Genomic DNA, 27,460 nt, shown 5'->3' on the forward strand with positions numbered 1-27,460 from the left:
AGGAGCACTCGCTTGCACTCTCCATGATTCTGCAATTGCGTTGCTTCAGTGCAGGCATTTGGCAGTGGGCCTAGGACTTGGGGATAGATCATGTGTTACCTTACATGCATGGCTGCTACCACATTGTATCCCACCCCCTGACATTTCCCTGATATCTCACGTGATGTGACATCATGAGTCTCAGTGTTTCCCACCTCCACTCTCCTTCACTGCCTGCCAGTTTTCTCTCTCTCTGTGTGTGTGACTGAAGTGAGCAGAATGACATCATGTTACGCATCATTTTTCAATTGTTTCGAGGGAGATGCAGGAAAAGATGTAGGTCAACAGCAGGCATGAGTTCTACGTGTAGTTTAGTCCCGTCTTGTCCCCCACCGAGTCTAGTCCTTAAGTTTGCAAAAATAGCAATGCCTAGTGAGTTACAGATCTCAGAGAGTGGGTTGAATCCTGTGTTCAGAGGGGGTTATTCAACTAATACTGGCTTGCGTGACGGAGACCTGGGTACGGGAAGGCGAAGTAGTCTCCCTACATGAGATAACACCCCCAGGTTTCTCTGTCCTCCATCAATCGCGGACTGTAGGTCGGGGGGGGGGAGGAGTAGCATTGTTATTCCGGGAGGATTGCTCTTTCAGAGCTCTGGCATCACCGGCGATCTCCGGCATTGAATGTGTTGGTCTCGTGTGGGGCACCAAGGAGAGCTTGGCTGTCTGGCTGGTGTACCGACCACCCAGCACACCTGCAGCCACCCTGTCAGACCTGCTGGAGGTGGTGGCGGGCTGGGCCTTGGAGTTCCCAAACCTACTGGTTTTGGGAGACTTCAACGTCCATGCCGATGCCGCTCCCTCCTCACAGGCTCTGGACCTAGTGACTTCCATGGCAACACTAGGGCTCTCCCAGTTTGTTTTGGGCCCCACTCATCAAGCAGGCCACACGCTGGATCTGATCTTTGGGGCTGGCATAGATGTGATCATGCTCCCCGCTGTGGAAGTGCCATGGTCTGATCACTACGCTCTGAAAGCCAAGATTGACTTCCCGCTCCTCCCCGGCTCGGGTGGCGAACCTATTTGGGCTCGTCCGCGAAAACTGATGGATCCTGATAGATTCCGACAAGCCTTGCGGAACCCTGCTCCTCCTGGCGACTCATTAGATGACCTTGTTGAGGACTGGAATAACCGGCTCTTGGCAGCCATTGATGAGATCGCGCCTAAGCCCCCTCTGCGACCCCGTCGAAACCGGGCACCTTGGTTTACTGAGGAGCTCCAGAAAATGAAGCGGGATCTCAGACGGCTAGAGTGAGTATGGCGACGGACTCGTGACAGAGCCTCAAGAACATCTTATAGGACGCTTATGAAAGCCTATGAGATGGCTATGAAAGCTGCTAAGAAATCTTACTTTGCAGCTTCCATTGCATCCGCTAGCTCTCGCCCGGCACAACTTTTTAGAATAATTAGGTCAATAACGTCCTTAGGAGGACAACCAGATTTAAGCACAAATTCGACCCACAGCTGTGAGGCATTCGCGAGCTTTTTTGCGGAGAAAGTCCTGTTGCTCCGCCGTGACCTCCCTGCCAATTTAGATACAGTGACTGAACTGGAGGCCCCTCAACTGACTTCAGGTCCAGTGTTGGACCATTTCGATCGGATACTCCCTACTGATGTGGATAGATTCCTCCAAATTGGTAGGCCCACCACCTGCCTCCTTGATCCGTGCCCGTCTTGGCTGATTAGGGAGTGTCCAGATGTTGCGCGGACCCCCCTGGTTGAAATTATCAATTTGTCCCTTGACACGGGGACATTCCCAGGGGAACTGAAGGAAGCAGTGGTGTGTCCACTCTTAAAGAAAACTTCATCAGATCCCTTAGACCTATCCAATTACCGCCCAGTTTCAAATCTTCCATACCTGGGTAAGGTAATTGAGAGAGCGGTTGCTGAACAGCTTGGTAGGTTTCTGGAGGAAACATCGGCATTAGATCCATTTCAGTCCGGTTTCCGTCCTCGTTTTGGGACGGAGATGGCTCTGGTTGCCCTAACAGATGATCTCCGTAGACAACTGGATCGAGGCGGGTCAGGACTGCTGATCCTTTTAGATTTGTCAGCAGCCTTTGACATGGTCGATCATGATCTTCTGGACCACCGCCTCGCAGACGTGGGGATACAGGGCATAGCCCGTAACTGGTTGTGCTCTTTTATCTCTGGTCGGGGACAGAGGGTGGCACTAGGGAGGGAAATGTCGTCGCGCCACTCCTTGGTGTGTGGAGTGCCGCAGGGCGCAATTCTCTCCCCGATGCTTTTTAACATCTTTATGCGCCCCCTTGCCCAGATTATCCGGAGCTTTGGACTGGGCTGTCACCAATATGCTGATGACACTCAGCTCTATCTGCTGATGGATGGCCACACCGACTCGGCCCCGGACACACTGACCAGATGCTTGGAAGCTGTGGCTGGATGGTTTCGTGGGAGCCGATTGAAACTAAATCCTTCGAAGACAGAGGTCCTATGGCTAGGTCGGGATGGCATGGGGATGAGAGACCAACTCCCTTCTCTTGCGGGGCCCCAATTAGTGCCATTGCCTTCCGTTAAGAGTTTGGGTGTAATCCTTGACGCCTCCCTTTCCATGGAGGCGCAAGTTACAGCAACAGCCAAGGCGACATTTTTCCACCTTCGCCGCATCAAGCAGTTGGTCCCTTACCTTTCCCGCCCCGACCTGGCGACAGTGATCCATGCAACGGTCATCTCCAGGCTTGACTACTGTAATTCGCTCTACGCGGGGCTGCCCTTGAAGCTGTCCCAGAAACTCCAGCGGGTGCAGAATGCTGCAGCGAGGCTCCTCACGGGGTCTCTGCCATGGGAGCATATTCACCCAGTGCTTTTCAAGCTGCACTGGCTCCCGGTGGAGTACAGGGTCAGATTTAAGGTGCTGCTTTTGACCTTTAAAGCCCTTCATGGCCTAGGACCCTCGTACCTACGGGACCGCCTCTCCTGGTATGCCCCACGGAGAGCCTCAAGGTCCATAAATAACAACACCCTAGTGGTCCCAGGCCCTAAGGAAGTTAGATTGGCTTCAACCAGAGCCAGGGCCTTTTCAACTCTGGCTCCGGCCTGGTGGAACGCTCTGCCTCACGAAACCAGGGCCCTGCAGGATCTGATTTCTTTCCGCAGGGCCTGTAAGACAGAGTTGTTCTGCCTGGCCTTTGGCTTGGAGCCAATTTGATTCCCTCCCTCCCTCTCTTTCTTTTTTCTTTTCCTTCTCCTTCTGCGATGAGGCTACATTTTAATATTTTAATGTTCCATTATTTTAATGTTGTTTTTTATTTTTGTTTTTAAGTTGTAATCATTCATCTTGTTTTTATTATTGCTTGTAAGCCGCTCTGAGCCCGGCATTGGCTGGGGAGGGCGGGGTATAAATAAAAAAATATTAATATTATTATTATTATTATTATTATTATTATTATATATTCTATATTTAATGATTAATTGGTCATTTAATTCATGTGCTGCACCTTGGTGAAGTGGAGCTGGTGGGAATATGAGAAAAGTTCTTTTGGGTGCCAGGGTCCAGATAATGGAACTCTGCCCTGAGAGATTCATTTTGGCCCTTCACATATGGTATTTCGCCTTTCTGTGTGAAGAAATGTTTGTTTAGGCAAGCATTGGGCACACCTGCTCATAGAATCGTCGAGTTGGAAGGAATCCCAAGGGCTGTCTAGTCCAACCCCTTTGCAATGCAGGAATCACAGCTAAAGCATCCATGACAGATGGCCATCCAACCTTTGCTTAGAAACCTCCAAGGAAGGAGAGTGCACCCCTTCCGAGGGAGACCGGTCCACTGTTGAACAGCTCTTGTTTTCAAAAAGTTTTTCCTGATGTTTAGTCAAAATCTCCTTTCTTACCATTTGAATCCTTTGTTTTGGGTCCTGTAGAGCAGCAAAAACAAGCTTGTTCCATCTTCTATGTGACATCCCTTCAGATCTTCGAAGTGGAATATCATATAATCCAGGGGTTGGCAAGGTTTACCTCGCCTGGGCTGGTTCACTCCAGCGGAGATCCCTCCGTGGGCTGGACTGTGCGTGTGCCCGCGATTTCCGGCATCTGTGCAAGTGCAATTTCCAGTGTCTGTGCAGACGCAATTTCCGGCGTCTTCACAGATGCAGTTTCCGGCGCTGCGTGCTGCACTGCGCTGGTTTAGCGCAGCGTGCAGGGACTCGCCAAGGGGGCGGCTTGGTTCGTGGGCAGTTCGTGGGCAAGTTAAATGACCCCCGTGGGCCACTTGTGGCCCATGGGCCTTAGGTTGCCGACCCCTGATATAATCTCTCAGTCTTCTCTTCTCCAGGCTGTACATCCCCAACTCTCTCAGCTGTTTCTCATTCCTGGTTTGGTTTCCAGACACTTTATCATCTTGGTCGCTCTACTCTGCACAGGTTCCCACCTGCCAATATCCTTCTTTAAACTGTTGTGCCCAGAACTGGACACAGTACTTCAGATGGGGTCTGACCCGGTGGTATAGAATGGGACCATTATTTCCCTTTATCGAGTACTTCTGTTGATGCAGCCTAGAATTCCATTAGCAATTGGGTGTGTTCTGTGATCTTTCTCTGCTGCTGTTTCGTTATTTTAGCATACTCTGATTGTTAGTGTTTTGTTTGTTTTGTCTTTAAAATATTGCACAATGGCTTGAGCGCTTCTACTGAAGTCGAAAGCTGGGGTGTTTGGCAAACAAATAAGATTATTTCTTCAGACCACTTTATGGGGATAATGGATACAGCTCATGCGTGCAGAAAGCTGCTTAGTTAAAATAACTCCGATTGCACTTGTACAATTCAGCTTTCCTTGGTACAGGATCTGTGCGCAATTTTGAGATTGTGTGGTTCCTTCTAAGTTCATAATTTACATTATCTGGCTTGTATTCCTTGTTAATGGACTAGCGTGTTAGACTTAAGGGAAGGAGACCTGGGTTCAAGCGCCCACTCAGCTGCAAAGCTTTCCCTGCTGACCTTTAGACAGGCCCTCTCTTTCAGTTTAGCCTACCTTACAGGGTCGTTGTAAAGAGACACCCCCGGTCTAATACTCTGGAGTGTCACTGCCACTCAGTATAGACTATACTAGGCTAATTGAACCAATACGTAGTCTGGTTTGGTACGTATTTAGTCATTGATTGGTTGATTGCATTTAAATCCCACCTTTCCTTCAAGGAGCTTAAAGTGGTGTACATGGTTTTCCTCTTCCCCATTTCATCCTGAGAGATAAATTAGGCTGTGGGAAGATAGTGTCTGGCCCAAAGTGACCCAGGGAGCTTCATGGCCAAGTGGGAATTTGAACCCTGGTCTCTGAGGTCATAGACTGACACTCTTGCCACTACACCACCTGTGGCAGTTTCCTGTGTTTCTTTAAAAACAAACTGCTGCAATTTAAATTTGTGTTGCTTCCCCCACCCTTCTTTTTGGAATAGCAGGTAAAATGGTGAACTGGAGCTATCCTTTATTTATTTATTTATTTAAATCTGTATACCCTGCTTCTTCTTTTTTTAAAGAAAACTCCCTTGCAAAGCAGCTTACTACTAGCTCCAGTAAAAAACTGACCCTACTTAAACAGTAAAATATAAAATATGGTCCCAGATCAATAAACCAGTATGAAGTTTGGAATTGCTTTATATATATATATGTATATAAATAAATGGAATCATTTTGTTTTTAATTGTTTTTATTCCTGGTGTTTTGTCACTGCGAAATCACTTCAAGATATTTTATGGGAGGTGATTCAGAAATGCAATTGAATAAATGATAAATAAGTGGCTTGAAGAAATGAAACTCTTCATGTTATAACAGGAATCATAAAGGCGTTATGAAGACGTAAAAACCAACGAGAATTAAGAACTGCAGAAATAAACATTATCTGAGTTCTTGTTCTAATGAGCCTAAACAGCCCAGCTGATGCACAAGATCATGGGTAGGCAAACTAAGGCCCGGGGGCCGGATCCGGCCCAATCGCCTTCTAAATCCAGCCCGGGGAATGGTCCGGGAATCAGTGTGTTTTTACATGAGTAGAATGTGTCATTTTATTTTAAATGCAGCTCTGGGTTATTTGTGGGGCATAGGAATTTGTTCATTCCCCCCCCTTCAAAATATTGTCTGGCGGGACAGTGGACCGGTCCCCTGCTATAAAAGTTTGCTGACCCCTACACAAGATGGAAGAGGAACCTGTAGCTGGGAGGCTGATTCATTAGGGTGAGTGGAGCTCTGTCCTCCCCCAGGAAACCCCCCCTGTCTACCTCCTCACTTATAACCTGTTCAGAAGGTGGTCCTGGTTGCCAGTGCCCTCCTTGCCTCAGTGTTAGTGTTGACTTGGTAAAACTCAGCTCGGAGGAGAATGGAGAGAAAACCAGAACGAGTTAGTTCTGTCAGGCTTTTGCTTTGGCTCTGTCCCCTGTGGACCTTTCTGCCCTCCTGCCCTACCTGTTGCATCCTCCTCCACTGATTCAGCAGGTATATGGGCACCTGGAGGTTTGCAGAAGTCCTAAAAAATAACCTTAGGGAGAAACAATCCCAAAGGGGGGAGGCAGATACTCAACAACATCCCATGAGAACTGAGCATTTTCAATGGGTTTGGAAATAGTATGTCTCTCTCCCCCCCCCCCCCCGTGTGTGTGTGTGTGTGTGTGTGTGTGCGTGCGTGTGTGTGTGTGTGTGTGTGAGAGAGAGAGAGAGAGAGAGAGAGAGAGAGAAAGAGAGAGAGAGAGAAATGGAAACCTATGTGGGTGTGGTAGGAGAGGAATGGAATGGAACATACTGGAAAAGGGGCATGGCTGGCTGAAATTCCACATTTTGTTGTAGGTCCAACTTGTATGCACTGTTTGGTGTTAACTGGATTTATATATAGATGTGTGTCTATGTATATGTAGATATACAGTGTTACCTCAGGTTACGTATGCTTCAGGTTACAGACTCCGCTAACCCAGAAATAGTACCTCGGGTTAAGAACTTTGCTTCAGGATGAGAACAGAAATCATGCTCCGGCGGCGCAGCAGCAGCAGGAAGCCCCATTAGCTAAAGTGGTGCTTCAGGTTAAGAACAGTTTCAGGTTAAGAATGGACCTCCAGAACGAATTAAGTACTTAACCCGAGGTACCACTGTATATCTTGTCTGAAGCAAATGTTCCTAGAAATAATCCTTGCAAACACTGATGTGCTTTTGTTATCAGCATTTGTATGTTCCACATCCCACAACATTGAAATGAATCCAGCCTAAGACTGCAATCCTAACTCTACTTTCCTGGAGGTAAAGGTAAAGGGACCCCTGATTATTAGGTCCAGTCGTGACCGACTCTGGGGTTGCGGCGCACATCTCGCTTTATTGGCCGAGGGAGCCGGCGTGCAGATTCCGGGTCATGTGGCCAGCATGACTAAGCCGCTTCTGGCGAACCAGAGCAGCGTACGGAAATGCCGTTTACCTTCCCGCCGGAGAGGTACCTATTTATTTCCTTGCACCTTGATGTGCTTTCGAACTGCTAGGTTGGCAGGAGCAGGGACCGAGCAACAGGAGCTCACCCCATTGCGGGGATTCGAACCGCCGACCTTCTGATCGGCAAGTCCTAGGCTTTGTGGTTTAACCCACAGTGCCACCTGTGTCCCACAGCGCCACTCGCGTCCCTGGAGCTAAGACACTTTAAATTCGACAGGACCTCTGAATAAACATGGTTAAGATTTCTTTGTAAATTAGTTGAACTCATATCCTTCTGAGATCAATGGGGTGGGTGCAAGTTAGCAACTTAGTCAGGGTGCAAGTCCATTATGTACAGCTTTCATGTTTTTGTTTTGAAAGCAGAACTTGGCAAAAAGACTTTAAAGTATTTGGATTGCTTTTTTGAGAGTGTTGGGTGGGAGAGGAGTGAGACTGAATTTAAGTGTTTAGTAAGCATAAGGAGTAGCAGCCATGGAGCAGTCTTTCAAGAGCCAAATGAATTGCAATGTTGGGAGATCTGTGGTTTGGAACTTGGGATTTGAAATTTTCCTCTTCCCTCCCTGTCCATTTTACCTTGTGTGTCTTTTTTATTATTATAAACCTGTGGGCAGGTACCATCTAGGCTTAGTAGTATATAAGCCACACCAGGAACTTTTGTGGCTGAGGAGGGGGGAATAAATGCTAATCCAGTCCCAAGCAAAGAACTAGAAAGGACTACACAGGGGGAAGGTCTTTTGTGCTTTATCCAATTTAACTCCCCACCCCGCAAACTGCTTGTAGACATGGGGCGGGGGGTGTGTGTGAAAGCAGGGTAGCTCAAAGATATTTTGCAGTATTCTTTCTTCCTCTCATTCTTCTCTCTCCCCCCCCCGCCCCGAACTAATGGCAGTTTTGGATTTAGATTGGGGAAAGGGTAATAATAATTAAGCACCACTTCCTCTCTCCTCAAAGAAGAAATGAAAATGCCAGATAAACTGGGAGATCTTTATTACTGCCCTGAATGTTGCAATACAAAACTCTCTGAGTTAGCCCACGTCATTAGGCCTCCCAAGAATGGAGTAACGGTCAGCACCTAGTTTTCGGGAGGGGGCCCCTTCTTAAATGTGGCCAAGTTCCACAACTTGTTTCCGGGGCCCATACCTACAGCATAAAGTCAGAACCCATTGGGTTCAATGGTAGGTGGGATTGCCAAAGTCATCTTTCCCAGAATCCTGCCCTCTTTCCACTCCTTTTAATTTTTTGCCACATGTGAAAGTTGAATGCTTAATGTGTGTAAATTGTGGGTTTACTCATATTTTGCTGTTGGCATCTATCTGTTTAGAGAGGCAATGTTACCTGCTTCTGGGGGTGAAGTCAACCCAGTAACAATAATTTTCACAATAAAGTAATCTGTGGACAGGTTCTTTACCCACAGACATCAGTTCCTTCACTACTGTTTATCCCCATGTTCCTTGGCAGAATTCAGAGTCTCCTGAATTGGTTTAAATCACATCTTTAGCAGCTTTGGTTGCAGTAAGTATGCCTGAAATATGATAGCTGTATGTTCTAAAGCAAGCAGTAGTGGATTTGTGGCCCTCCAGATGTTGTTGGCTTCCAACTCTTATTGGTCTCATCTGCCATGACAGGAATGATGGGAGTTGTAGTCCTGCCGCATCTAGAAACCCACAGATTCCCCACCACTGTTTGAAAGGCCCAGAGATCAGATGGCAAGCTAACCCAATGTTTAGATTACTGCTAGATCAGGCCAGTGGTCCTTCAAATTCAGCACCCTGTTCTCACAAGTAGTCAGCCAGATGCTTATAGGAAGCCTGTACAGGGAATCCAACACAGGGATTTCCCATGAAGGTTGGGTTTGGCTCAGGGGCTGTCAGCTGCTGACCTCCAGTTTAGACTTGAGTAAAAGCTGCTGGTTTCTATTCAAGGAATCCTTCTGGGGAGACCTCAGTAAAGTCTGTTGGGCAGGGAGTCCTCTCCCTGTGGCCACTTGGCTTGCCCCTTAATGTCAACACCTAGCAATTTTTAGTGGGGCAGTTGTGCTCTCTGTTCCAGCAAAACCAGAAAATGCTCTTGTGGCATCTTAATGAGCCACTGTGGACAAGAGCCTGCTTTGTCAAATGCATGGTAGAATCCATAGGATTTCTGCAGTTAACAAGTTTCGTTTGCCTGGTTTTGGCAGTTGCAAGCATCAGAAGGTGAAAGGAGCCCATAATCTCCTTTCCCCATTCCCCATAAAACTTTCATGCACAGGTAACTGCTGTCAAGTACCATTCTGTTCTCTGTCTGTCTGAGAGCCGCCGATTGTGGATGTTGCTCCGTTTTGACTTTTACAGCCTTTTCTTGAAATCCTAACAAATGTACTGTGAATCTTACCACCTGACGCCGTGCAAAAAAAAAAGTGCTTTTCTGTGTGTGAGTGTGTGTTCTATGCGCCCACTGAACGCAGATGAGCATTGCTCTCTGGGCTTTCTAAGTGGCATGTCTTGTATCTGGAGTGGTGTGACCTACTTTTAAAAAAAAAAGTCTTTGCTTCCCAGCAAGGGCTAATCCAATCAGACTAAGCAAACAGAACATTAAACATCACTGCTAAACATTAGCCGAAACATTTTATTGTTAGGAGCCCTGCCTCGCAAGCACATTTGCCAAGTCAAAGAAGTGTTTGTTTTCATGCCATCAGGGGAAAGGTTTGATGTTGTCAGAACAAACAGCATAATCAACTTCCTTTTGGAACAAATTATAATTGGCTGCATCCGATCCTACTCAGAGTAGACCCAGTTAAAATTAGTACACATTGCTTTACTAAGGCCCACAAATTTCAGTGTGTATCTATTCTGAGTAGAAGTCAGTTGCGTACAACCATACTGTACTTGATCTTTACAGCATATATCCTAGTATATAATGCAGTATAATGTTTTCCTAAACAAATGATATGTTATCCTTTTGGAGCAAGAGAGGATGAAATAGTGGATAAAAAGGTGGCCTGGCTGGCACTGTGAGCAAAAAACGAGACTGAAGAGCTTTTCAGTAATTGTATGACCCCTTGTTTGATGAGAGAGGCTGTGTGTGACTGTGTGTGTTGGCAAATTGGGAATGTAAAAAACCTGCCTGGGAACACTGAATGATCTGAGGACACCAGATGCAGCAGCACTGCTGAGGCTATGTGAGCCTGGATCTCATTATTTAAATGACTTTATAATGGGGATGGATTGGGTGTATTTCTAGGTCTGTGTCAGTTTCACATATGTTCAAACAAAAGTCTGTTCCGTCTCATTTTCTGCATTGTTTTTAATAACACACACACACACACACACACACACACACACACACACACAGCATTTGAAGTGTGTGCATTCCCCCCAGTATACTTCCTAAAATACTCCCCTTAAAAAGTATGCATTTTTTAGTGCCAACAACCGGTTTGCAAAATTCATAGAGATGAACACAGTCCATGGGATAACTGTGTTAATCTGGGAAGTGTGAATTAGGCTGCTTGGTTTAAAAATGATCTGAATGAACTTTTCAGTAGCTTTGCATTTAAAGGGGAGTAGAATAATCAGTGGACGTGAGGTTTGTCAATGGCTTGTGATTACCTAAACAGAGTGGCTGTACTGAGGAAGAATACCGGTGAGTATCAGATTCTGAGGACAAACAACAGGGGAGGAGGGGGCTGGTTTACTTCATGTGCTGCTTGTGGGTTTCTTAGAGCAGGGCTTCCAAAACTGTGGTCTGCAGACCACCACTGGTGCACAAGTATCATTCAGGTGGTTTGCAATGTGCCAGTGAAGAACAGTGGGAACAGCAGCTGTTAACGCCAGGTGCAATGCATTAACTATTCATACTGATTTTTAAATGCATTTTCTAGTGCGTCTTTTATCTCTTAAATTGTATTGTATTATTTATTATGGCATTTTATATTGTAGCCAATGGGATTCAAATACAATCAAATACAATACTCCCAAAAAACAATAAAGCAATAAAAATACAGTTAAAAATCATATAGCACAACTGCTACAAGAGGGAGAAAAGTCATGATTTGGCCTGCATTTGAAATATGGCACTGGATGTTACAGGCTCAGAGTCCAGACAACAAGCCAAACCATTATTCCTCATGATTATGTACTAATTTTAGTTTCATTTTTTAAATGGTGAGCTGTCTAGGGGATTTTCCGGTTCTGGAATAAAGGCCACGCAGAATGCGTATAGCGGGTTGCATGTCTTGGGCGTAGCAACTCAGTGCAGATTGAGAGGTGATGTTGTGGTTGTGGTGTCAGGCTAGAACTGATGAGACAAGGGTTCAAATTCCCACTCAGCCATGAAGCTTATTGGGTGAGCTTGGACTAATCACTTCTTCTCATCCTAACCTACTTTGCAGGTTTGTTGTGAAGATAACATTGGGGAGGGGAACTGTGTATATCTCCTTATTAGAGGATTTTTTTGGGGGGGAGGGTTAAAATAAAAATTATGGTACCAAAATCTGGATTTATTTATTTAATCACTCAATCAACCATAAATAAATAAATAAATAAATAAATAAATAAATAAATAAATAAATGAATGAATGAAGAGTGCAATCTAAAAACAGAGCAATATCATCAAAAAGTACAAAAGAATCTTGAAATGCTGTAAAGAAGCTATTTAAAAATTCATTAAAGGGTAAAAAAAATGTAGCCAGGGAACTCTTGTTTTTGGTATATGTATCTAGATACTTTTCCTTCATGGGATTTTGAACGAATCCAGTGTTTCAAAATATATTTTAATGCCCCCCTTTTTTGTTGTCCCCCCCCCCAGCAACGGATGATTTTATTTTATTTTTAAGTTAACTCAATAAAATCTATAGGCTGCTTTCAAAGTGGAATACAGTGGTACCTCTGGATACGAACGGGATCCGTTCCGGAGCCCTGTTCGCATCTAGAAGCAAACGTAACTAGCGACGGCATGCCTGCGCACGCGCGCGTCGCTTTTCGCCGCTTCTGCGCATGCGCGTGGTATCATTTTGAGCATCTGTGCATGCGGCGAAAGCCGGAAGTAACGCGTTCCGTTACTCCGGGTTGCCGCAGAGCGCAACTTGAACGCGCTCAACCAGAAGCGCATTCAACCCGAGGTATGACTGTACAGTTATAATTAAAAAAGAGCAAATGATCAAGAACAAAAAGGAGAGAACAATCAACAGTCAAGCCAAGTAAAAAGTTGGCCTTTTGTCAACGGGGTACCAAAATCAATCCAGACGGAAGGACAGTTTAAATAATGCAGTGTTTGCTAACTTTTGAAAGCATAGGCCGTGCCGGGGTGGGGTGGGGTGGGGTGGGAGAGATGAGGAACCTGCGACCCTCCAGATGTTTCCGGACTCCAGCTCCTATCAACCTTAGGATGCCTCCTGCAGGTTTTCTGCAGTTAAAGCACTAGACTTTTCCTGTGGTCAGGAAAGTGATGGTGAAATGGCACCGGAAAGTGTGGGATGCATGTAGCACATTGCACAAGCAATTCAGATGTTCACTATTGTCTCCCCTCCCTGCAAACAAATCAGAATGAATGCTCAATAAAGCCCCAGCCATAGTCTAACCTTTGTGTAAACTTCATGCAAGCAAATCATGATGAATAAACAGATCTTCTAGCGGAGCCCTTAGCTGACATAGCCCATTGCCAAGGATGGTGGTAGTTACAGCAGCATTTCCAGGGCTGTGAGTTTCCCAGTGCTGGGCTAGCCAGGCAGGTCTTTTTCTGCTGTGACTTATGATTGAAAAAAAATAAAGATTGACTGACTGACTTACTGTCAGGTCTCTTGCGGGGGGGGGGGGGGGAGACTTCCTGAGTCTTTGAACCACAACTGCAAAGGATTTGCCTCTTGCACCCACCAACTGAGACTGGGAGCAGAGTCTCCCTGGCATAGCTGCCAACATTTTCCTTTTTTTAAGGGAAATTCCCTTATTCCGAATAGGATTCCTCGCAAGAAAAGGGAAAAGTTGACAGCTATGCTCCCTGGCATATCTCAAAGGGAGAGCAGGATCCTGGCTTCGTAATATTGATGATTAGCATTTATATAGCACTTTACATTCATCAAAGCACTTTGTACCCATTATCTCAGGAGCCCTTGCAACAACCTTGTAAAATAGGTCAGTAATTCGTATCCCTCTATTTCAGATGTGTGTGTGGGGGGGTGGATGACGGGGCCGAGGTGCTGAGGCTCGGCGAAGGTGGCTTGCATAAGGCCATTTAGCGAGCTCATGGCAGAGGTAATTTGGTGCAGCAAAGGGGAAGTATTTTTTTGCAGCTGGTACACACAAGTATGCATGATGATGTGTTTGGGAGAGGGGAGAATTCACCTATTATGCAAAGGGATGCAAATGAGGAAAAAGGGAAAGGGAGCACACTTTTTAAAATAAAAAAAAAAATGCCTCTGATCAGCTGCTGATGCAGACTTCTGAAGAGTATGAGAGATTATGACAGGTCCCTTGGGGACAGCTGAGACAAAGTGGAAAATCCAGAGTCAGCACACAGCCTTTGTAGCAGATGTGGTGTTGCCTGGCGATGTGCCCTGACATGCAGTCTCTGTTCTGTAATGGCAGCTATTGATAAACATTCATTATTTTTTGTGTATGTGTATCAGTAAAGGTATCGCTGAGCTGGTTCATTCATTAGGGACAGACTACATCTGAGAAAAACAAAAACACCCTGCCCTACTTTCCCATCAGAGAGGTCAGATTGCTGAGGTCATGGAAAAGGCCCCCGGCAGCAAAAGGTTGGAAGCAAAATAGCCAGTGCATGGGGAGTTGGGTTTGCAAGCTCTGTGAGTCAGAAATCAGGTAAGTTGGCTGTAGAAGGCCTCAGAATCGGCACAAGGTAGCTGGATAGGTAGCTTGCAGGCATCAAGATTCTGACATGTCTGATGAAAAGGGTCTCTGGTCTCAGATCTAGGAATGAGTTACTGCCTGAGCTTCTGAAAAACAGGTAAGTCACTGTCGGTAATATAGTGGTACCTCGGGTTAAGAACTTAATTCGTTCTGGAGGTCTGTTCTTAACCTGAAATTGTTCTTAACCTGAGGTACCACTTTAGCTAATGGGGCCTCCCGCTGCCGCCACCCCACAGCAGCACAATTTCTGTTCCCATCCTGAAGCAAAGTTCTTAACCCGAGGTACTATTTCTGGGTTAGCGGAGTCTGTATCCTGAAGCATATGTAACCTGAAGCGTCTGTAAGCCGAGGTACCACTGTACTCTGCTAAATGGATCAGTGGTCTGACTCAATGTACAGCAATGACTTGCCTGCTGCCACGTGGCTGCAGGCTATCAACATGGGCCGTACCTCAGTGGCAGAATGTGTCTTGCGTGCAGGAGGTCCTGAGTCTCTATTATCTCCAGATTGGGTTGGGAATGTCCCCTGTGTGAAACCCTGGAGAGTCAGGGTAGATAATACTGAGCTAGATGAGCCAACGGTCTGACTCAGGATAGAACAGCTTCCTATGTTCTTAGGGCTGCTTAGTCTCATCTAGAATCTGTGCACCCAGTAGGGGAGCCTTCCCAAAGTAATCCCACTTGAGTTAGACATGCGGGGTGATGTTGGTGCTTTTGTGACAATGTACATGGAATTCTACTAATTGTCTTCCTCTCTGCTCCCCGAAATGTTCAGCTGCTGCTTTAAGAGGCTTTTTCCGGCATGACTCTGTGCCGGGGCTATTGCCGGGGTTGATTTCTGGTGCGCAATGCGACCTGCTGCCTTGTAAGCCTTGTTAATATTTTATCATTTTGATACACGGGGAATTAATTACTGTCAACAGAGCAGATTTTAATCTAATCAGCTATTCCATACACCGCATCGGGTTGCAGACATCAAAGCCAGCATCAAAGTGTTGGGAATGAAAGTGCTCTGTGAGCTTTCCAAGCAAGAAGCAGCTTAATGCACAGGGGTGCCCTGCGCGGATACTATCCTTGGGCGTGCCCTCCTTCTTCTGTATGTTCTTCCCCAGGTGGTGGATCTTTTGAGGCGTTACCAGTGCTAAAACATACAATGGTGCCTGGAAGGGTTGGCAGTTTCCCAGGAAGAGAAATTGGCACAAGACATTAAATCAGTAAACAAGTACCAGTTTCAACCTGACTTCATTTTTTTTCTCTGAACTTGATTTTTAGCAGATTGAAAAACTTTTTTTGCATGCATGCAGCCATGCAAGAAGGAAACAAGCACGGCTGGGTCAAAGCCCTGGTGTTGGTTGGTTCAAAAAGTTGGGTGCAAGAAGATAGGCAAGGCAGTAAATCCCAGCTGTTTCCGCTGCCCACCCCTGAGACCTTCTGATAACACCAGCCATTGACCATGCACATTGATCAATTTGGGGTTCTTGCCATAGGGACAGGTGCCTTAGTTACAACTGGATTACTACAACATGGTTTGTGCCTATGTAAAGATACTGTGTTGTAGGTTTATCGAGGGTGCAATGAGATTAAGGGCCACTATCTGAACGATAATCTTGATCATTTGATTGCCCTTTTTACCCATTGTTGTCTTTTTAATTGTATATATTGCTTGTTTTATGTTGCTTTGGCCGTTGGCTATTGTGAATAAAGTTTATCTATCTATCTATCTAACATGGTTTATGTTGGGCTGACTTTGAGGGGAAAATGTAGGGAGCATATTGTTGCACCCCACTCCAGTCTCCAAGATTCCAGAGGTTCCAGGCAGGTTTACCCAAGGTTTGGTTTCCTTGGAATGAGGGACATCCGAGACTGAGGTGTCTTTCTGATATAAGGTCTATTTACACATATATACAGCCTGAGCCTACAATGGAGAGACTCACAGCATTAATACCCCTAGAAGGTCTTGCTTCCCCCATAGCCACAGCCTTGGACTCCAGCAGAAATCAAGCATGGCTTTGCCTCACAGGATTCTGCCTACAGCCAGCTTCTAGCTCTCTCACACATTTAAAATCTGACCCTTATCCTTCTCACTAATAGCCAGGTGCCCCATACTTAGAGGGCTATTAGCTCAACAAGGAGCTAACCTGGGTAATCCAACCATCGAATCCTTGCTGGATCCAGGAATTAGAAGGGACTCAGGCATACAGCCTAACCTAACCCCTCAATCTCCACGACCCACAACATTAGGATTCTTGGGTTACAATAGCTAATACTGGCTGCCAGTCTGTTTGGGCACAATTCTGAGTGCTGACTCACCATACTCGTGCCTTCCCTCATAGTTGTGTGCAGCTGCACATGTCTTTCCAAAATGTGCAGATAATAACAGCCACAACCCACACCTGCAGACACTCACCTGGCCGTGTGGAGTTGAATGTACTGATTTTGGGAGAAATGAGTTGCTTAATTTCGGTGTATTTGTAGGCCAGTGCTTTCCCCCCTCTAAAAGGTGTGCATAAGAGTATCAAGGGACTTGCAGAGAAAATGAATTTAGATCACTGCTTGACGTATTGCTGTGTTTTTATTATGTTGGAATCTGCTCAGAGACACTGGGAGCTGGATGGTGGACAGCCCTCTAGGCTGTTCTGGGCTTCTTTCTCCTCCCCTCAGAGCGTGATGATCTTTTGGTAGCCCTGTGGAGGCAGGTGGATCAGGTGACACTTTGATTTCCTTCAGACCTTTTGCTGCATTTTGTGACCATGGTCACTTATGAGTGCTGTGTTGCCATTGTTTGGCTTTTAGCACAGAAAATTGATTGAATTGGAACAACTGGTTTGGGCCAGATGGTCTGAAGGACTATTTGTATCCATACAACCCTACCCAAACCATAAAATTGACCTTCCAAGGCCTGCTTCTGGGCCTGCCATCAGTATCGGTTAGATTGGTGGGTGCTAGAGAGCAGGACTGCCTTTGTGGTGGCCCCATATTTGTGGACCTCCCTATGTTTGTCCCTATCTGCATTGGCTTTTAAATGCACTTTGAAAAGCCATTTATTTATAGCTGCTTTTAGATGAAAGATTGTACTGACTTTTATTATTTACATTATGTGTTTTACACTGTTTAAACTGGTTTGAGATGAGTGTGCTGGGCTGTGAAATTTTTTTTAGACTACTGTTTCAGCACTCTTGTTTTGTTGGAATGAAATGCTTTAGTTTCTATATTTTATTTAAGTATGTAATCTGCCTATGGAGGGCTTTGCTCTGAAAAGGCGGCATATTAATATTTGAAACAAAGAAAGAATCTAGTTGCGCTTGAGTCCATGCACAGTTTGCTTGTTTATTTAAAAAAAACCTCTGTAAACACCAAACTCTGCATTGTCAGCTAAACCAGAATCTTGTGAGGCTACTTTACCAGAGGAGATGTAGCAAGTCTTGCAGATGCCACTAGCCAATCCTTGGGAAGGGCACAAACCCTTTCGGTTGCCTTACGCCGTATGGTTTCTTGTGGTGGTGAAGCAGACAGGAAAAGCAAAGGAGTGGACCATGATGATATCTGCCAGAATGCCATGCTAATTGGCAGACTCTCCTTGCGTTGGCAGATAAAGGTGGTGATAAAGAGGCTTTCAAATTTTATTGTTCTTTGTGGAAGATTAGCATAGAGGAAGTGAGGGAATGAAGAAAATCAAGTAGGACAGGGATGGGTAACCTTGGGCAGGGGACAAATCCAGACCCTCCAAGTGTCCCTATTTTCCAGGGACAGTCTCAGATTTACAGAAGCCGTCCCGGTTTCTGATTTGATCCCAGAATGTCCTGTTTTTCTTTAGGACGTACCTATTTTCACTGGAAAAATGTTGGAGCAGATGGATTTATGTGACCCCTGAACCAAGTTCAGAACATTTAGAAGGCATCTGAAGGCAGCCCTGTATAGGGAAGTTTTTAATAAAGTTTTAATATTTGTATGTTGGAAGCCACCCAGAGTGGCTGGTGCAAATTCAGTAAGATGGGTGGGATATAAACAATAAAATCGTTGTGGTTGTTGTTTAATAGGATATCCCTATTTTCATCGGAGAAACGTTGGAAGGTATGCCAATTTGGCCCTCTGTATCTCTTTATTCTGGTCCTTGGAACTAACCCTAAGCCGCACAGCCTCTTTACATTTTATATGCTTCTCCCCTCCCCTGCTCCCCATGGTACAATGTACAGTGGTACCTCTGGTTACGTACTTAATTCGTTCCAGAGGTCCGTTCTTAACCTGAAACTGTTCTTAACCTGAAGCACCACTTTAGCCAATGGTGCCTCCCGCTGCTGCAGCGCTGCTGGAGCACAATTTCTGTTCTCATCCTGAAGCAAAGTTCTTAACCCGAGGTACTATTTCTGGGTTAGCGGAGTCTGTAACCTGAAGCGTCTGTAACCTGAAGCGTATGTAACCTGAGGTACCACTGTATTTGCATTTATGTTTTTTAATGCAAATTGCTTAGAGACCTTTTAGGTAACAAGTCACTAATACATTAAATAACTAGCTAACTATCTAAAACAGAGGGTGTGTGTGTGTGGAAACTAGTGTACGAATGTGAAATTTTCTTTTATTGGTTCACCCACTTTTGTCTCTGGCCCCCACCTACCTACCGCTGGTATATGGTCCTTGGAAGGTTGTCAAGGCGGGAATGAGGCCCTTGGGCTGAAAAGAGTTCCCTGCCCATAAAGCAGAGAGAGGCTGAATAGCCTCTTTCCTTTGATAAGTTTCTCACATTATGCTAACTGCTATGGTGGCAGCACATCTTTACCATATGCTTTACATTTCTGATTATAAAAGCTAAAGGTTGCATTTCATCTGGCTGAAGCCTTTTGTTAAAGCTGGACCTTTGCGGTAATTGCCACTGAGTTTAGTGGAGGTACAATGCATAGGATTACAGCCATAGTTGTCTTAATAAATTGGTTTGTATGCTATGCATGTACTCTGTTCTTGGGGGTGTGTGTGTATATATATACTATATAATAACTGGACCAATCGGTGAATTTCGCTTCTCATTTTTTCTCATTCTTAAATTCAGTTCACCCCATTTCCACATCAGTTTTTTTAAAAAAGAAATACCTCACAAAAATTTGAATGCATATTCCACATGTATTCCTGCTAATATACACATTTTCGCATGTAATTTTACCTTATACAGTGGTACCTTGGGTTACATATGCTTCAGGTTACATACGCTTCAGATTACACACTCCGCTAACCCAGAAATAGTGCTTCAGGTTAAGAACTTTGCTTCAGGATGAGAACAGAAATCGTGCTCTGGCGGCGCGGCAGCAGCTGGAGGCCCCATTGGCTAAAGTGGTGCTTCAGGTTAAGAACAGTTTCAGATTAAGAACGGACCTCTGGAATGAATTAAGTACTTAACCTGAGGTACCACTGTATACTATATACATTTTTGCAAGTAATTTTCCCTAATATGCATTCCTGGGAAAGGCCCTTTACAGTGATCACTCCTTTTGTATGGAACTACCAATCTATTATAGTTTTAGGCAGTTAAAAAAGATGTGTTCTTTTCAGTGGTAAGTTGGAGGAAGAAAGACCTGATTCCTACGGCTCTTTTTATTTGTAATTGTTATGTGACTTGTTCTGTGTGTTTAAATAATTGTGCAATATTTTGTGGATTTATATTTTACGTATTTGCCTAGTAAACAACCCTGTGGCTTGTGCAGAGGTGTGTGTGTGTCTGTGTGTGTCCAGAGTAAGTTTGCACAAAGTACTGTTTGATGCTTATCTTCTATAATATAATGCATTTTGTATGTTTTCACTAACATATAAAGGTAAAGGGACCCCTGACCATTAGGTCCAGTCGTGGCTGACTCTGGGGTTGCGGCGCTCATCTCGCTTTATTGGCTGAGGGAGCTTCCGGGTCATGTGGCCAGCATGACTACGCCACTTCTGGTGAACCAGAGCGGCGCACGGAAACGCCGTTTCCCTTCCCGCCAGAGTGGTACCTATTTATCTACTTGCACTTTGACGTGCTTTTGAACTGCTAGGTGGGCAGGAGCAGAGACCGAGCAAGGGGAGCTCACCCCGTCGCGGGGGTGCGAACCGCAGACCTTCTGATCGGCAAGCCCTAGGCTCTGTGGTTTAACCCACAGCACTACCCGCGTCCCTTTTATATGTACACATAAAAGGCATTTTGTATGTTATTTTTATTATTTATTATATTTGTTGGATGCTTCACCCCCCCCGAATGACCCAGAGTGACTTACATTAAAACTAATTGAGAACAATCAATAGAAATCTAAAAACACAGCTAGACGTATAAAAGGCAAAACTTGCAGATCCCAGCTCAATGCCAAAAGTGCCAAAAAACCTGGGCAAAGAGAAGAGTCTTTCTTTAGTGCCTAAAAACAGATGAAGATGGTGTCAGGAATCCCTGTGCCACTGGTCATGTGAAAAGTAGTCTCCCTCACATCCTTGAATAAATTATGAAGGAGGCAACTCCTGTGGCTTCAGGGTTTGATGCTGTTCCATAGTCCCAGAGAAGGACCTGTAGGGAAGGTGGCAGGAATCTTTCCTGTTCATTCTTTTTTTCTTTTCTTTTTGAAGTATCTTCCTAGCATAGGTGGAAGAAAGGCAGGCATATGGAGTACTTCTGTCTGTAGTTTACCTTGCTTAGCAACAGGGAAGGGAGCAAAAAGGTCTGGTGGGATGAATTATTTGCGGCACTTACTTACTTTGGCAGCCAGTTTGTGTATTTGTGGTTTTCTGAGAAGATGGAGGAGGTGAGAATTTAATTAGCACTGGGCTCTTAAAAACAAAGGCCTCCTGTCCCAGTCTAATTGGGCTTTCTCATCAATAAAGGGTGCAAAGCTGGAGCCAAGTGCAGTCACAACCAGCCTCAAAAAGGTACAGCGTTCATGTTCATTTGTTTTGGTGGCAGGTGTATGTGACTGCACATATATGTGCATCTTTGCAAGGAAGTGCATCAACCAGGCCTCTTTCACTAATGTATATATTTATATGCACCCTTTCTCTTTATACACTTTTTAATTTTATTTTTTTGGGGGTTGGATAACTGTGTTGTAATAGAGAAATGTGGCTTTTGAAGGTTAGCTGTCTTGGTTCATTTATTGTTTTGGAAAATGCCAACCATTAAAATGAGAGTTGGATTTCTCCCCAACCCTTAATCCGAATCCACTTTCTGTCCAACCTGTAGTAAACAGTGATTTATTGGCTTAAGATCGTGACATTTGAAACATGCCTCATTCTTTTTATTTTTAATACACAAAATTCATTATGTATTTATTACGGATTATTTACATCTGTGGCCTATACCATCCCAAGCATTCAGGCCTCTACGGTCTGTGCCTCACTGGGATCTTTTGCACGAATGTCTTGTTGAAATGGGTGTTCGGTTGTTGGAGGATTCACTTTGGTGAGACTCTTAACTTCTATTATCTTAAAAACAAACATGCAAAGCAGTTATTTGCAATCATTAAAGGTGCAAAGGTGGATTTAAAAACTGTGTGGTTAAATGTGCTTGCGGTGCAATTGGTTTCACTTCGGTTTGTGTTTGAAGGACTAGTCTCCTTTAATATTTGCATACTGGAGGGAGAGATCCGTCTTGGCTGTGAACCAGAGGTAGATCAAAGAGGCAGGGCCTTTTCCCCTGTGCAGTTTGCTGTGAGAGAAACGCCGAATGCTTGTTCTTCCAGGTAAGGGAAGTGAAATGTAACAGGTCTTCCAAGCAGAGCTTGTTTTTGTGGGCTCATTATCAGCTGAAAAAGATTTAAGTCTGTTCCTTGACCGTATCACTTGAGAGTGCAAGTTTGGGACTCACATCTTGCAGTGCTTCTCCATACAAAGATAAAAATTTAAAATCTCTGTGCATGAGCAAGTAGTGTGTTGAGGAGAAGGCCAAGGCTAGAATATTTTTTGGTCTCATTTTTACGTGTGGGGATTTTGCTGTTGTTTTATTTGGCCTGGGGAAGCAATCAGTCTATGAACTCCGACCTTCCATCTATGAAGTGGTGCAGTCCATAAACCACTTCACTGCCTGTGTCTTAGATGTAGGTCTCACATTGGCCTTGGCCAACCTGGTGCCTTCCAGATGTTTCAGCTCCAGCCAGTTGGCTGTGGTTGATGGGAGATGTAGTCCAAAACATCTAGAGGGGGGCAGGTTGTCCAAGGCTGCATTACAGCTTATGCCCCCTTCCTCCCACCAATAGAAGAAGATTTAAGAAAGCCTTTCCTTTCTTTTTTGAAGAGGCTTGAATAGGAAATTTGGAAATTAAGGGGAAATGGCTGTAGCTTGATGGTGGAGCACAGCTATGCATACATGAAGCCTCCGGTTCATAGCTGTCAACTTTCAGATTTGAAAATAAGGGATCAGCAGCCTCGAAAATGGGACTGCACCACTTCATAGATTGAAGGTCGGACGGGGGTGGTGGATTGAGGGACGTGGGTGGCGCTGTGGGTTAAACCACAGAGCCTAGGACTTGCTGATCAGAAGGTCGGCAGTTCGAATCCCCGCGACAGGGTGAGCTCCCATTGCTCAGTCCCTGCTCCTGCCAACCTAGCAGTTCGAAAGCACGAAGTGCAAGTAGATATATAGGAGCCTAGGGCTTGCCAATCAGAAGGTCGGCGGTTCGAATCTCCGCGACGGGGTGAGCTCCCGTTGCTCGGTCCCTGCTCCTGCCAACCTAGCAGTTCGAAAGCACGTCAAGTGCAAGTAGATAAATAGGTACTGCTCCAGCAGGAAGGTAAACGGTGTTTCCGTGCGCTGCTCTGGTTCGCCAGAAGTGGCTTAGTCATGCTGGCCACATGATCCAGAAGCTGTATGCCGGCTCTCTCGGCCAATAAAGCGAGATGAGCGCCGCAACCCCAGAGTCGGCCACGACTGGACCTAATGGTCAGGGGTCCCTTTACCTTTACCTTTAGCCTCGAAAATAAGGGATCAGCAGTCTCAGCTGTCCCGGGGACAGTCTACGGGATATCTAACAATCCGGGGAAGCAGTGGGAAATGGCGCTGGAATAAGGGAATTTCCCGCCAAAAAAGGGAAGGTTGACAGCTATGCTCAGGTTCAATCCCTGGCATATCCAAGTAAGACTGGGAAAGACCTCATTTCTGAAACCCTGGGAAGCTGCTGCCAGCCTTATGCTCTTCTATCCACTGTCTTGTAATTAGAGCCACAAAAAGCAATTAGCCTGAAAAAAATTCTACTAGCCTGCTGAGACTGGCAGAGGAGGGACAGAGAGATCCGTCCCGCTTGCAACAAACAGCCTGCTGTGTTTGTCATGGTTCCCTCTGAGCACCCTGATTCAGAGAGGAGTGGGAGGTACTTGAAGACAACAACTTGGAATGGGAAGGAGGGGGAGGGGTTGAGACGGCGCAGCAGAGACCTCTTAACAAATTTCTCCCTCTGTCCCTGGAAATGCATGGAAAGAAATCTTTAATAAGAATTATTATTATTATTTTAAAAAAAGGTGGGAGATGGGGATAAGAGGGGGAATAAGGATTGTGAGGGTTCAGTGGTAGAACACACACTTTGCAGTTCCACCACTGCAGTTCCAGTTTAAAACCCCGGCACCTTCAGGCTAGGCTGTGAGAGAGACCCCGGACTAAAATGCTGGAGACCCATTGTCAGTCAGTGTAGGCCATACCGAACTAGGTCACTGAGCTTCAGTAGGTGGGTTGTGGACACCCTATTGTAGTGTTTCTCAGACTTTGGCCCCCAGCTGTTGTTGGACTACAACTCCCATCATCTCTAGCCAGCAGGACCAGTGGTCGGGGATGATGGGAGTTGTAGTCCAACAACTGCTGGGGACTCAGGTTTGAGAAACACTGCGTCATCGTTGAATTCTAAGGTGGGTTGTTGTTGCAGCAGCAGCATTTCCACCATATAAATATATGGTCAAACAAACAAACAAGAAAGTTGTCCCTCAGTGCATGTTTGGGTTAAAGGGCATGGCTAAAGACTGCTCAGCTAGGTGGATTCATGGTAAGTAGAAGGCAGCTTCCTATGTTCCTGTATGGCCTTCCGTGCATATGTGACATGAGGAATGTCTACTTCCCAACAGTTACTTATTTTCTTGGTGGAGAAGAGTATCTGCACACAGCTGCAAAGTGGGACATGAGCATAGTGAGTCATTGACCCTCACCAGAGCAAGTGAATGAATCCCGGAAGCTTCCTGCACTGTTGGTTGCACAATAGACCTGAAGGATGGGAAGTGGCTTCCGCAAAAACCAAAGCAGAGATGACAGGGTTATGAAACTAGTTGGAAGAGCAGGCTTCATCCCTGAGCCAGCTGGCTGCAGGTGTGGGTCTGTCGAATTGGCATGCCTCTGCATGGGAGTGCCCCGACACTGTACTGTTGGAGGGTTGCCAAAGCTTAATGTTGCTGTTGGTGTATGTATGTTTTGTATATGTGTGTTTGTGCAGCGCTTTTTACGATGGTGTTCTCAGTTATGGAGTACTGTGACCTTTTTTTTTACCGCCTGTGGCAGACATTTTGTACTGGCACCCATGGCACATTCATCAAGATCTGAATACCTGGTATGTGTGAGTGTGTATATGTGTTGTTGTTGTACCCCTGCCCATCTGGCTGGGTTTCCCCAGCCACTCTGGGTGGCTTCCAGCACATTAAAAATGGCAAAACATTAGGCATTAAAAATTTCCCGATACAGATGTCTTCGAAAAGCTCACTCAACCACTTTGATCTGCAGAAGTGTCACTTGTACAGGTACCACATAATGCTCATTCCCAGTGCTATTTTTCTAGAAAAAGAGGTGCTGGAATTCACCATGAACACCTCCCTTGTTCTGGAGTTGCACCCACCTGGGAGGTGCTGGAGTTCAGGTGAGTTCCAGCTAGGAAAAAAGGCTCGCTCACTCCACATTTGTAAGACATTGATATTTTAGTGTGGTAGCACCCACACTTTGAAACTCCCTGCTTATTGACATCAGGCAGGTGCCTTCCCCTTCATTATTTTTTAAGCCTGTTAAAACACATTTCTGCTTAGACAATGCTACCCAGATGGGTGGAATGTCAACATGCAATGTAAACTTATAATTGACTTAATTATTTTTGAATGCTTTGATTTTTTGTAAACTGCTTTGAGGTTTTATTACAATTAAGTGGTATGTAAGTATTGGGAAATAAATTATCTCTCTCTCTCGCTCTATAAATAATTTATTTATTTCCCAATACTTTCACAGACACACACACACACACACACAGAGTATAATGCATTTATGTTTTTAAATACATTGTAAACCACTTAGACACCTTTGGGCAACAAGTGACTACCAAGCATAGCTGTCAACTTTCCCCTTTTTTTAAGGGAAATTCCCTTATTCCGAATAGGATTCCTCGCAAGCAAAGGGAAAAGTTGACAGCTATGCTACCAAGTCAAATAAATAGTGTTCTGGGTTTGCAGGAGCCAAGGATCCCTTAAAATTCCTGGGTGAGAGTTTCTGCCCATATTTTCTGAAATTAGTAAATATGGGGTTTGAAGTTAAGCCAGCTTTCTCAGGAGCTAGGCTTCTCTGGCTTGACTTCCTTAGAGGGGAGATAGCGGAGTCATTATCCTGCCAAAAGGTGAGGCATTCAGCATCGGACAAGAAAGGGGGAGGCTGCCAGAATTAGTACAGGGGCAAGATGTCATCACAGTAAAAAAAAAAAAAAAGAAAAGTGATTTTTGCAGGAGGCTTTTTAAATGAGGTTGCGAGGGATGCTGGAAGCGGAACGGGAAGAGTTGTTTTCTGCAAAGGCTGTTGGGAAGAAGCAGCCGGAAGTGGGCAGAACTCCATGCATGCTGGCTGGGAGAGGCTGTTCTGAGAGGCTGGGGGCAGTGGCTGGCTGCTGTTTTGGACCCAAGCTTGTTGAAGCCACGAGAGGAGCAACAAGAGACACTCTTGGGGTGTCATGTTCTATGCCCCCTCTGTGGAAGGCTTTAGGTGTCAATGTGTGTGAGCAAACCACGTTTCTAAGACACAGCAAACTCCACTGTGCCTTTATTTTGCAGTGGAAACACAACCCTCGGTGAGTGCCTGGAATCCCTGGAATCTTGCTTCCATTTGACAGAGATTAGGGGTGGCGTGTAGCAGTAGCAACAACAAAACACAGTTTGCCAATTTGCACAGAATGTGTGGAATAACCTCTTTCCAATTTCCCTCTTTATTTCCCCCCTCCCCTGTTCCATACTTCAAGAAAAATCTGAGTAATTCCTGGGTGTTGTATTTGCAGAAATGGGAAATCATTTTTTTGCTCCTACTTTCCATATGGCTGGGGCTCTGTTTGAAAGCAAAAGTACCCCTGGTTGTCTGCTACCTCCTCCCATATCCTAAGTCTTTCAGCAAAACAGGTTAAGGTGTCTTGATAAACGGCAGCAGACTTTCTCTCTCTTCTTCCCTCTAATGCCTTTTAAACATCTGATGAAGTGTTCCGGGGAGCTCAAAAGCTTGCACTCAACAGTTTCATAACATTATGATTGAGCTAATATGAATTGGAAATTTGTGTTTTTTTCTTGTAGGCCATCAATGGCCTTCTCTAACTTACATAAATGTGTCAGTTCGAAATCTTCAGATCCTTTAATTTGTGGAATATCCACATGGAAGTATTTAGCCACACGGACTGATGTACAGTGAAGGTTAGGGACCACAGCTCAAAGGGAAATGAATTGCAACCCAGTAGCTGAGCACATACATTTGTATGCAGAAGGTTCAGCCCCTGGAATCTCTTTCCCAGCATACCCTCTTGGGTTTTAATCTCAGCAGAGAGGGCCCTCTTAAGAGCTGCACCACTCTCAGAAATTTGGGGGTGGCCCAGGTGGAGCATCCTCTGTTGCAGCCCCTAAGTTGTGGAATTCCCTCTCCCAGCTTCATTGTATAGTTTTTGTCATATGCTGAACATGCACTTTGTTACCCTGTACGTCTGCACTTGAAATAGATCTTTTATAGGGCATATTCTAATTGTGATTTTAAGTTGTCTCAATTCTTTTTTTGTTGTTGCTCTAACCTGCGAAGAGACCCCTCTTCACCTCACAAAGGTATCAACTGTTAAACCATCATGAGAAATGTATCTCTGTGGGTGGAATAGGGGTTCCCTAATATTCTCAGCACCCTTAACAAGCTACAGTTTCCAGGATCCTTTGTGGGGGAGGAAACCATGACTGCTTAAAATATATGATCCTGCTTT

The 27,460-nt window shown here is 45.2% G+C and overlaps 1 protein-coding gene across 2 annotated transcripts in view; it reads left to right on the top strand.

Annotated features, from left to right (window-relative positions):
- Positions 1–27,460, top strand: part of MID2 (midline 2) — a 205,356-nt gene that overhangs the window by 26,315 nt on the left and 151,581 nt on the right. Inside the window, exon 1 of one of the 2 annotated variants that reach the window (XM_083595957.1) lies at positions 17,724–17,889. The exons of the other annotated variant lie outside the window; for it this stretch is intronic. The gene's annotated coding sequence lies outside the window, so the exon portion shown is untranslated. Of the gene's footprint in view, positions 1–17,723; positions 17,890–27,460 lie in introns of those variants that run through there. 2 annotated transcript variants of the gene reach the window in all.

This window comes from Podarcis filfolensis (genome assembly GCF_964270895.1).
Source record: "Podarcis filfolensis genome assembly, chromosome: Z".
Classification (NCBI taxonomy): Eukaryota; Metazoa; Chordata; class Lepidosauria; order Squamata; family Lacertidae; genus Podarcis; species Podarcis filfolensis.